General features: G+C 47.0%; 1 long non-coding RNA gene across 1 annotated transcript; it reads right to left on the bottom strand.

Moving 5' to 3' along the window:
* Positions 1 to 5716: 5716 nt before the first annotated feature.
* Positions 5717 to 7063, bottom strand: LOC108176707 (uncharacterized). The gene is made up of 2 exons (XR_001793426.3): positions 6916 to 7063; positions 5717 to 5937 (listed from the first exon to the last, which is right to left on the bottom strand). It is a non-coding gene; the product is annotated as an uncharacterized lncRNA (long non-coding RNA).
* Positions 7064 to 11093: the final 4030 nt, after the last annotated feature.

Raw genomic sequence — 11093 nt, 5'->3', positions numbered from 1 at the left:
AAAGTGCCCGATGCATGGGTCCCTCTCTGGCTAAATAAAGGAATGGAAGAGAATCGAGGATTCTGACCAGATGATCTCCTGCCGACCAGTTTCAGGTCCACCAAGTCTCAGAGGCCTCCTTGTGTCATCCTTCCCCAGATGAACTGCAAATGCTCCCCCACCCCCTGCGTTCAGTACAAGCCACAGTGACCCTGGTTGGACCACAAGGCTTCCCAGGCACTGACGTAAATCCTCTGCCAGCTTCTACAGAATGAATACTTCTCAGTTCCTTCCGCTGGAATAAAGTGTTCCTGATGTGTACTAACACTTGTAGAAGGCACCCACCGAGGCCTTCTACTTTTTTTGTTTACCCAAAGGAGCAAGATGGGCAATTTTTAAATAGGGCCTTCACGGCTACCCAAAGGAATGGCATAGAAGAACTGGGATGCGTTCCTTCTCCTTGAAGATTCCAGTGCTTCAAAAAGAAGAAATCGGGGCGGGTCTCTGACCTAGTGGCTAAGACGCTGCTTGGGATGACCGCATCCCATATTGGAGTGCCTGGGTTTGGGTCTCAGCTCCACTCCCGATTCCACCATCTGATGCACACCCGGGGAGGCAGCAGATGACAATCAACTGATTGGGTCCCTCGCACCCACACAGAAGCCCCGTATTAAGTTTCTGGCTCCTGGCTTCGGCCTGGTCCTAGCCTCAGTCATTGGGAATGTTTTGGAGAGCAAATCAGAAAGTGGGAGCTCTCCATTCTCTCTCTCTCTCTCTCTCTCTCTCCCTCCCTCCCTCCCTCCTTTTCTCTCTCCCTCTCCCTCCCCCCACCACTATCTCTCAAATAAATTTTAAGAAATATCACGCTGCCTGGAAGAAAGTGATCCTGCCCCAAAGCAGAGATGGATGAAATGAATTTTCCCCCTAAATTTCTGTGTTGCCGAAAGAGACTTAAACACAGCTTGTCCAGTAAATATCAGGATGACTCAGCTGAAGACAGAGCTGGCTGGGTAGAAAGTGAGTCACTGCTTCAATGTCTAAGCCACATCATTACCTGCAGAGAGCGCAGAACAGTCGTTCTTCCCTGCCAAGGAGCAGGAGCAGAGAAATGAGCCGAGTTCAGCATAATGACAGTAACACTAGACTCAAGAAGGAAATGTCCACAATGATCAGAATGCAAACTACAGGGACTGCTGAGTGCAGTGCTACAAACTCTGCCTTGAGTCCCCCTGCGAACAAACACAAATAAAAATGCCACATAGAATTTGCAGGATTGAGGGCTCAGAAAAATTTCGAGAATTCTGGGAAATTGAAAAATGCGAATAAACCTATAGGCGTGGGGCTGGTGTCCTCGCGTAGCTGGTAAAGCCTCCGCCTGCAGTGCTGCATCCTGCATGGGTGCCAGTTCAAGTCCAGGCTGCTCTACTTCCGATCCAGATCCCTGCTACGGCCTGGGAAACAGTAGAAGATGGCCCAAGTCCCTGGGCACCTGTGCCCAGGTGGGAGACCCAGAAGAAGCTCCTGGACATAATAGCATTCTTTACATTTCTGAAAATAACCCTGAATTCCTAACAGGATGTTACTAACCCAGGAAACAGTTTGGCCAGAGTCTCAGGAGTATGCTGACTCACAGACACATCCTAATTTTTGGTTTTCATTCAAGGACCCCACTGAATTAGGAAAATAGCCAAAGGTTTAATTAACTGTCTCACGAGTTGTTAGACAAAAAGATTGGAGCAGAAGTGGTGGGGCTGACAACTAAAGCTCTGTGTGTTCTCCAGACAGATCAGCCATAGGGAGGATTTCTATCCCATGTTCCTCAAGGTTTTATTTCCAAGAAATCATCGGATCGGTGCAGCACGCAGGCCGTGGCAGCCATTTGGGGGGTGAACCATTGGAAGGAAGATCTTTCTCTATGTCTCTCTCTCACTGTTAACTCTGCCTGTCAAAAAATAAATAAAAAAAAAAATATTCAACATTGATAAATTATCTATTCAAACACTACATATGACTGAATATCAAAGTGGTGCGTTAATCTTGTTTTCAGCAAGGAGGGCTGGGGAATGTTGCCTGATACACTGGCATGACAGACGCATGCACTTTCTTCCTGTTTACCATCTTTTGAAAGCCTGACCAAATCTCTACGTTGAGAAGGGAAAGCCCCTGCTCCCAGAGTGCAGGACAGGCTGTGATGCCCATGGTTACCACAGGGAGGAAGAACAATGGCAAGGCATGGGGACACACAGCAGGGGGTGATGGTAGGTGGGGACCAGGGACCATGGGTGACAAAGCTTCTACTGTGAGGGTTCTCCCAGTGCACTCACCCCTTCAACTCGGGCTGCCGTTCCTTTCCTGGCCTCACCTGGTGATGGTTGTCCCTGGCAGCCATGGTGGTTGGCCAAGGACACAGTGAATTCTGAGTTTCCCTCCCTGCATCACGAGTTTCCCCTGAGTTGTGCTGAGCCAGAGATGGGGGTGTCCCTTATCTCCTTTACTAAAATGGGCGATTGGTGTGATTATGGGTTTTACACCACCTGTCCTCAACCCTGATCGCCTGAGGGGTTGAAGCTTCTAGAGAAAGACATCAGGCCCATTCTCATCACCTGGCAGATAGCTGCTCATCTTTATGGTCTCTGTCATGTATAGGCTGTGCAGTTACCTAGCAAAGGACCATCTTTAAAAAAAAAAAGATGTATTTATATATTTCTTTGAAAGGCAGAATTGCAGGGAGAGAGCAAGATAGAGAGTGAGAGAGAGTATGTGTGTGTGAGAGAGAGAGGTCTTCCATCCCCTGGTTCACTCCCCAAATGGCTGCAGATGCCAGGGCTGGGCGAGGCCAAAACCAGGAGCAAGGAGCTTCCTCTGGGCTTCCCACATGGGAGCAGGGGCTCAAGTACTCCTTCCATCTTCCACTGCTTTCCCAGGGGCATTAGCAGGGAGCTGGATCAGAAGTGAAGCAGCCGGGACTCAAAATGGGCAACCATATGGGATACTGACGCTGCAGACAGCAGCTTAATTCACTGAGTCACAGCCCTCACCCCTCATAATTTTCTTGAACGGACACTATCATTTATTCATTTCTTCCAATAGGTTTCACAAATAGGGACCTTGGTCGTCTCGTGAGTTTTGGTCCGAGTGACACTACAAGTTATTTGGTGACCTGGGACATGACGACTTAATCTTTTCTTGTCCCACTAGAAGTCTTCCCAGATGTCACTGTCATCAGTCTTCATTGTGTTTCAGGAGCATTGAGGAGGGGTGTCACACTGCAGCTGAGAAGGGAGAACAGAGAGAAAAATAAACACACACGGAGGGGTGTGTGCTCGTCACAGTGTGGGACTCACTCCAGCTCTATGGAAACAGGCAAACATCTCACCCTGAGCTGCTCATTCAATTCAGCTGCCCCTGTGGACACCTCCCCTGCTGCTGGGACTACAGCCAGGGCAGAAACAGGCATGAGAAACGCCCTGTGTCCTGCGTGCTCACTCATAGCCAGTAGGGGGCAGTAGAGGGATAAACAGGGATGGCCTGCTGGGCTCCACCTTGGCTTGAGTCTCACTGCTGCCTGCAGCCTGTCCTACTCTTATTTTTATTTTAAGAATTATTTTATTTATTTGAAAGACAGAGTTACACATTGAGAGAGAGAAAGAGAGAGAGAGAGAGAGAGAGAGAGAGAGAGAGAGAGAGGTCTTCCATCCGCTGGATCACTCGCATATGACTGCACTGGCCAGAGCTGAGCTGATCCAAAGTCAGGAGCCAGGAGCTTCTTCCCGGTCTCCCACATAGGTGCAGGGGCCCAAGGACTTGGGTCATCTTCTACTGCTTTCCCAGGCCACAGCAGAGAGCTGAATCAGAAAAGGAGCAGCCGGGACTAGAAGCGGTGCCCATATGGGTGCTGGCGCTTCAGGCCAGGGTTTTAACCTGCTGAGCCACAGCGCTGGCTCGAGTAGTATTATATTTTAAATTGTATCTATGAACTACATTGGACCTGTTCTCTTTGTATGAATATCACAGTAACACGAGTACTGATGAGAACAAAGAAAGGTAAGTCTATCGGGTGCAAATCATTCTGAAATCCTTATGTAGGAGTCTTCAAAACTGGGTAAATGGGTATTACGAAAAACTGCAGATGGTAATTTTTTGCGTCAACATAAGCATCTTCTAATTCAAAATTTCCATGAGCTTTTTGAGATATCCTAGTATTTCCAGGAGGTATTTACGAGGTACTTATTGAAGTGATGAATTCTGGGAGGAGGACCCGGATGTACAGAGATGGCGATCGCCGCCTGTGCACCTGGAGAGCGTGGCGGCGCCACTTTGGACTGAAGTGATCTGAGTCCCGAGGAGGCGTCCTCGGTATTGCCGTGGAGGGTTTCCCTGTGTGGGCCTGGCATGACGCAGGATCAAGAACCTGTGTCCTGACTTCCTGTGACTGTGACATGACTGTCTCCCTCCACGAGAAGGCCGGGTTCCCAGGCTGCACGTTTTGAGAAACCGGGAACGCGGGATCCCTGCCCTTGCGCGCCCTGGTTGCACAGATGGTATCTCCTGCAGATAAGCTGCCCCTCCCACAAGGACCAGGTTCCGGGTGCGCAGGCGTCAGGCACTGCTGCTCTCCAGTCGCAAACAAGGAGGCTAGTCTGTACCCTTCGGGGCGACACTCCCCACAGATCTTTCCTTTGAGTTTCCTCTGCCTGGCTCTCCTCGGTGTGCAAGGAGTTGACGGACTGCCTGAACGGGAATCAGCCACCTGCATTCCTGACCTTTCTACCTCGGAGCCTGCGGATCCGAAGGAACTGTGTTTCTTCACATCTGGTTGCCACCCACCCTTCCTAACGGCTGTCCCAGGCGAGCTTACTCCACGAAAGTAGACGTAATATCAAGGTCAAGATTAGTGTGTACTCCTGCTTATAAAGCTACCCAGCGCGGACTAGAGAAAAATCAGCTAGCGACCAACTTTTAGTTGCACTTTGGAAGCCTACGGCAACAAATACAAACCTTAGACAGTGAACAATACAATCAAAGATATAAACTGCGTGGCTAATGATGCAAAACACACGTTACCCAGTTATAAACGATTCCAGTCAGGCAGAAATTGCTTTTCTTTATGACTAGTGTAGGTCCAGTTATAAGTAATTAATTCAAACCATAAGTTAGTTTACATTAACTACATTTGAAATTAAAACTGAATAGTATGTAGAATGTTAACATTAAATGATATAAAATATGGGGCAACATATGAAGATCTTGGTCTTAAGAGCTTTCAGGACCTGTCACGAGAAACACTGTTCCTCCATGACAGGCTTTATTTTAAACCAGAAAAGATAGGCCTAAGGGTACCGGAGTGAAACTACTCCTGGAATTTAGAGTCTTCCACCCTCCTGTGAATGACTAGCCCATAAGTTGCTCAAATGCACCAAAAAATGCATAAATTTAGGTAATTGCCACATAAGGAATAAGGAACTCATCTACATGTGTATGATGCATGTACTTGTTTACTCCAGTGTATAAAAATGCTGGGAGGGGAGGGACAGGGCTTCTTGCCTCAGCACTGCGCTACGTCCTATGTGCCCGTAAGAGCCCCAACTAGCTGGTAATAAAATCCTCTTGATGTTGCATTCAGCATGCCTTTTGTGAGTTATTTTGGGGAGGGTATCATACCGGAAACAACACTGGTTGTCTCCTGATTTTCTTCTATTGCAAGCTGAGAAGTTTGAAAGGAGTCACACACTCTAAGTTTGACATTGATAGTGAGTCTACTTTATTTGAATACAGACAAACGTTGGGGATCAAATGATTTGAAAGTAGGTGGTCAGTCAAATGAGAAGAAAGGCAGGTACATGCTACATGAGAGGCTCCAAGGAAGAAAGGTCTTCTATGAAGGTGACACACGCTCCACACCTTTCTTCAGCTGATCTGTGAAATACTTCCATGCTTCGTAAAACCAGGAAGGAACCACTGTAACACAGAGAGGAGAGAAGCCGTTGACAGCGCTGCACTGAGGCTACAGAACAGAGCTGTTGTTTCCACTTCCAGGACAACGGCAGTGCCTCTGCCACTCAAGTCACAGCAGTCAGAGTCCCCGAGACCCAGGACCTGCGGGAAGACCAACAGCCCTGCAAGAGGACGCGACCCAAGCAACCAGAAACCCTGAGAGGAGCTGAAACTGTGCCACGAAAAGGATTCCTAGATGTCCTGTCTCCCTAAGACATGCAACAAGCTTCTTGTGAGGGGGGTTAAGGTGCAGATTCTTGATCTTGTGCCCACACAAGCAAACCCTGCAGCTCAGTAACGACAAAGCCTCCTCGGGACTTCCCTCACTTTAATACAAATCGGCACCTCCCATGCTCTGCCTGCACACAAACGGCTACTCACTGTCTCTGTACATCTGGGTCCTCCTCTCAGAATTTCCTACTTCGAAATGTTGGCGTAAGAATGAAACCATACGTTATACACAAAATAATCATCTCAGAAATACTAAATGATTCCAAAGAGTTCGTGGAAACGTTACATTAATAGATGTTTATTTTGGTGCAAAAGATATTAAAATTTGTGCACACACTTTTCAAAATACGCATTGTCCAGGAACTTTCTGAAGAGTCCTCTTTTCTATGGACTTTAAAATGTTTTTGCACTAAAATAAGCTTATCTTTTAATTCCATTTTCCGGGAACGTGTTAAAGTGCCCTCACAATCTAAAATTGCTTGAGTTTAATCGGTGTGGATGTAGACAGGAAAACAGAGCAGATAAGTAATGAGTAAGCCTGGAAGCCAAGCCTGAATCTTGACTTTCAAGGGCATTAAATACTCTCCAAATGCACTGAAGAACCCATAAAGTAGCTGACCCACAGTTTCCCCCACGAAATATCCAACAAAAAAAGTTGTTTTCCAATTTTTAGGAAAGTTTGCAAACAAAGATGGCATTCGCTGATCTTACCTTCCCCAACAAGATGCATGGACAAATTTGTTTCCTTTGGTCTTTGCAGAGTAACTGCTGCTAAGAATGAAGCAGCACAGCCTGTGGGCTGCAGTGAGACACAAGCCAAGGTGGAGCCCAGAAGACCATCCCTCAGGGCATCCCTCTACTGCCCCCTACTGGCTATGGAAACAAAGTGAGAGAGCGCGCAGAACACAGGGGGTTTCTCCTGCCTGCTCCTGCCCTGACAGCCACAGTCCACCCTGACGTGGGAACCAGGAGCACCCTGGAGCCTCATCCAGAAGCCCATTGGCCTGCAGTAGAGGTCAGTGCTGTGGCATAGAAGGTAAGCCTGTACCTGCAGGGCCAGCATCCCATATGGGCACCAGTTCAAGCCCCGGCAGCTGAATGCTGCTCTACTTCCGATCTACCTCCCTGCTAATGCACCTGGAAACGCATAAGAGGGTGGCTCAAGTGCTTGGGCACCTGTCACCCATGAAGGTCCTTGATTGTGACACCAATGAGAAGGAAATGAAGAAACATGATGGAATCATGGCAAAAAAGGAACATGCAGAACTCCCCCATCTGTCATTCCATGTTCAGGGAGATGACGTCAGGTAGTAACAACAATTGTGAAGTCCTACATTTTGCACCTGAGCTTCTAACAATGATGATGGCATGGCCTTGCTGTAAATAAGACGGTCCAGTGGGCCAGCATGGGGGAGGAGTTGATGAAGCTACCACCTGAGATGGCGGCATCCCATATGAACAGCAGTTCAATTCCCAGCTGCTCCAGTTCCAATCCAGCTCCCTACTAATGTGTCTTTAAAGCAGTGGATGATGGCCTAAGTACTAGGATCCCTGCCACCCACCTGGGAGAACAAGATGGAGTTTCAGGCTCCTGGCTTCAATCATCCCAAAGTAATCTGTTGCAAACCTGATAGAGTGAACCAGTGGATGAAAGAGTCTCTCTCTCTCTCTCTCTCTCTCTCTCTATATATATATATCTTTCGCTCTCCCCCTACAATTTTGCCTTTCCAATAAATAGATCAATAAATAAATCTTTTTAAAATAAAAAGATGTCCCATTACTAGATATGTGCACAACCCATACATGATGGAGAGCATAAATATGAGAGCCCACCCACTAGGTGATGAGAGCGGGCCTGATGTCTTTCTCCAGAAGCTTCAACCCCTCAGGTGATCAGGGTCAAGGACAGCTGGCAATGAAACCCATAATCACACCAATTGCCCATTTTGGTTAAGGAAGAAAAGGACACCTCCATTTCTGACTCGGCACAACTCAGGGGTAACTGGTGATGCAGGGAGGAACCTCAGAATTCACTGCGTCTGTGGCCAACCACCATGGCTTCCAGAGACAACTGTCACCCAGGGGAGGCCAGGAAAGGAACGGCAGCTCAGAAAGGGGTGAGTGCAATGCGAGAACCCCCACAGTAGAATCTTTGTCACCCATGGTCCCATGTCCCACTGTCCACGTATTTCGCCAAAATCCTCATGCTGCAAAATCAGGCAGCTTCTTCACAGCCCTCCTTCGGATAGCATGAGTGAATAACCTGCTCTTCCTGTAACTCCATTTCAGAGACTCAGTGTTCTGTAATAGGTAGGGTATAAATACATGAGTTACCAATCATTAATCACATTTTAGAAGTAAGAATGTGGCTTCCCTGGAATCACCCTAGACCTTCATGATGTCCTGGAATTTTCTCTCCCAAGAATGAAATATTTCAAACATTGAGCCCATAAATCGTGCAGATGACAGGATGAGGCAGATGAGCAATCCTAAACCCTCACGCTCCTAGTGACCCCACTCACACTCAAAATGCCGCTGCTTATTTCTCTTAAGTAAACCGATCTAGATGAATGTGGAGTTGGCAAGTGTTCCTTAGCGGGAGCGGGGAAGTGCAGGTTCAGACTTACCTTTAACGTAGTTCACAGTAGTGAGGGAGCTCTCTTCCTCTAAATGGAAAAGAACAAGAGTGGGAGGTGAAGAGAAGGCCAGCTTGTGGGAGGAAGAAAGGGGAATCTGAAGTCTGACTAGGACTCTCACAATTAAGAGGAAGCAGAATTACACATAACAGACGCCCCCTACCCCCCAAGGATCACATAAGATATATATGGTAACATTTCTGAAAATAATGCTAATGACATTCTTCAACAGAATCTTGCTGACACGAGAAACTGGCTGGTTTCCTTGGAGTACACCAACTGACGGGAAGGTTTGAATTCAAGGGCTCCACTGATTAGGAAAATCTCCAATGTTGAGTCAACTATCTTATGAGTTGCTAGACAAAAAAATAGACTGCGCCAGAACTAATGGGGCTGACTACAAAAGCTCTGTGTTTCCCAAAGACAAATCTGCTAGAGGGAGAATTCTAGGTGCTGCTCCTCTGAGGTTTAATCCAGGAAACATCTTTACTTACGAGCAGACACCGGCATGGTAGACAGAGCAAGAAGGGCCAGGAGAACCAGGAGTTTCATAGTGGGGAGCGCAGGGACGGAGGAACTATGGCAAAGGAAAGCAGAGCTCCAGAGCCCACGAGGAGGTGAGGCACCCTCTTGCAGGAGGAATTTCAGCTGCTACCAAGGCAGAGCGCACCAATCAAAAGGCGCCAGGTTGCAATCGGGCTTGGAGATGCCAGATCCACAGGTGACCAAGGCAAACAGTGAGGAGTCACAGCTTCAGTCAAGCTTGGAGATGCCAGAATCCACACAGGTGACCAAGGCAAGCATTGAGGATGCGCAGCTCAGCCCCAGGTCATTGGGAAGGTCATGCATCACACAGTCTAGGGCAGACTGAAGGAAGAACAGAGACTGAGTGCCTGTGGATACCACACTCCAGGAATCTTGAAGACCACATCAGAATCTCGCTATGTGGGGGCTGACAACTCTCAGAAAGGAAAACTTCTCCCATTACTGAGTCCATAAAGAGGAGCGACTTTATGAACACTGCAGTAAGAGTCTGAAAACACGGAATATGGCCCTCTCTTCCCCAACGCCCAGCTTTCCTACCCATTCACTCAGCCAATTCCCCAAGGTCTAAAGCATTTTCTCAAATCCCACTGGTAATCTTTTCTACCTTGCTTCACTGTTCTCAGAGCTTTGCCATTCCTAACAGACAGGTTTATAACCAGACTGGAATTATACCCGAACATGCTTTTTCTTCCTCTCCTTATTCTTGCTAAATATAGCTTACCCAGTACAACTGGATTTTTGGTTTGGGGTAGGTGTTAGATCAGCTGTTAAGATGCTACCTCGGGTGTGCATTCTATGTGGGGTCCCTGGTTCAACTCCCAACTCTGCTTTCTTCCTATCTTTCTACTGACACACACCTTGGAGGCAGCAGGGGATGGCTCCTTTATTCAGTTCCCTGCCACCCCTGGATTGGATTTTAGGTGCCTGGCTTTGACCTGGGCTGGCCCTGGCTGTTGTGAGCATTTGGGGAGTAAACCAACAGACTGAAAATCAATCCCTCACTCTCTCCCACCCCAGACTTTGCTTTTCAACTGAAGTGAAAAGTTTAAAAAAATTCTTTTTTAAAGACTTGAATTATGAGTCTCAAATAAATCTCCCAAGTACACCAACCTGAACTCCTACAGGTTTCACACTAATTTGCTCAATTATCCCAACTAAGAGATCTTGCCTATTGTTGAGTTTTATTGATATTTTAGAGGAAATAGATAATCAAGATATCCACAAAGAGGAGAAAGTGTGCTAGACATCTATAAAGTAAGCAAGGTCTTTCACAGGTAGCAGGTAATGTGTGATTGCTTGAATGTTCTTAGCCATCTACCTTAAGGAGGAAGATTGTTGAACATATGAAGTGTCTGCATTTCATACTCTAGAGTTGTGCACTGGTTGAGTAGTTATTTCCAAAATGCATGATCATAAAACTATAGATCCTGGGCTTATGTACATAAGCAATCCGATGATATTTGGCCAAGGTCATTACATAAAGAAAGATTGTCCCAAGAATAAATAATAGTCTGTTTGCATGGCTTTCCAGCTGTCAAATGTTTTCATTGGATCGCTTGCTATAGTTTACTTTCTGATCATTTATCTCCAGGAAGGAAGTTATTAGCCAAGTTAGTTTTGCTTAATTGATTGAAGGACTAATCAGGCAGTAATAGAAACACAATGTCCACCAGGAACTAATTAGCTATAGACTGGGTACTTAGTATC

The sequence above is a fragment of the Oryctolagus cuniculus genome, chromosome 11 (genome assembly GCF_964237555.1).
Source record: "Oryctolagus cuniculus chromosome 11, mOryCun1.1, whole genome shotgun sequence".
NCBI lineage: Eukaryota > Metazoa > Chordata > Mammalia > Lagomorpha > Leporidae > Oryctolagus > Oryctolagus cuniculus.
Note: the sequence above shows the minus strand (reverse complement) of the source record. Positions and strands in the feature narration are given on the sequence as shown.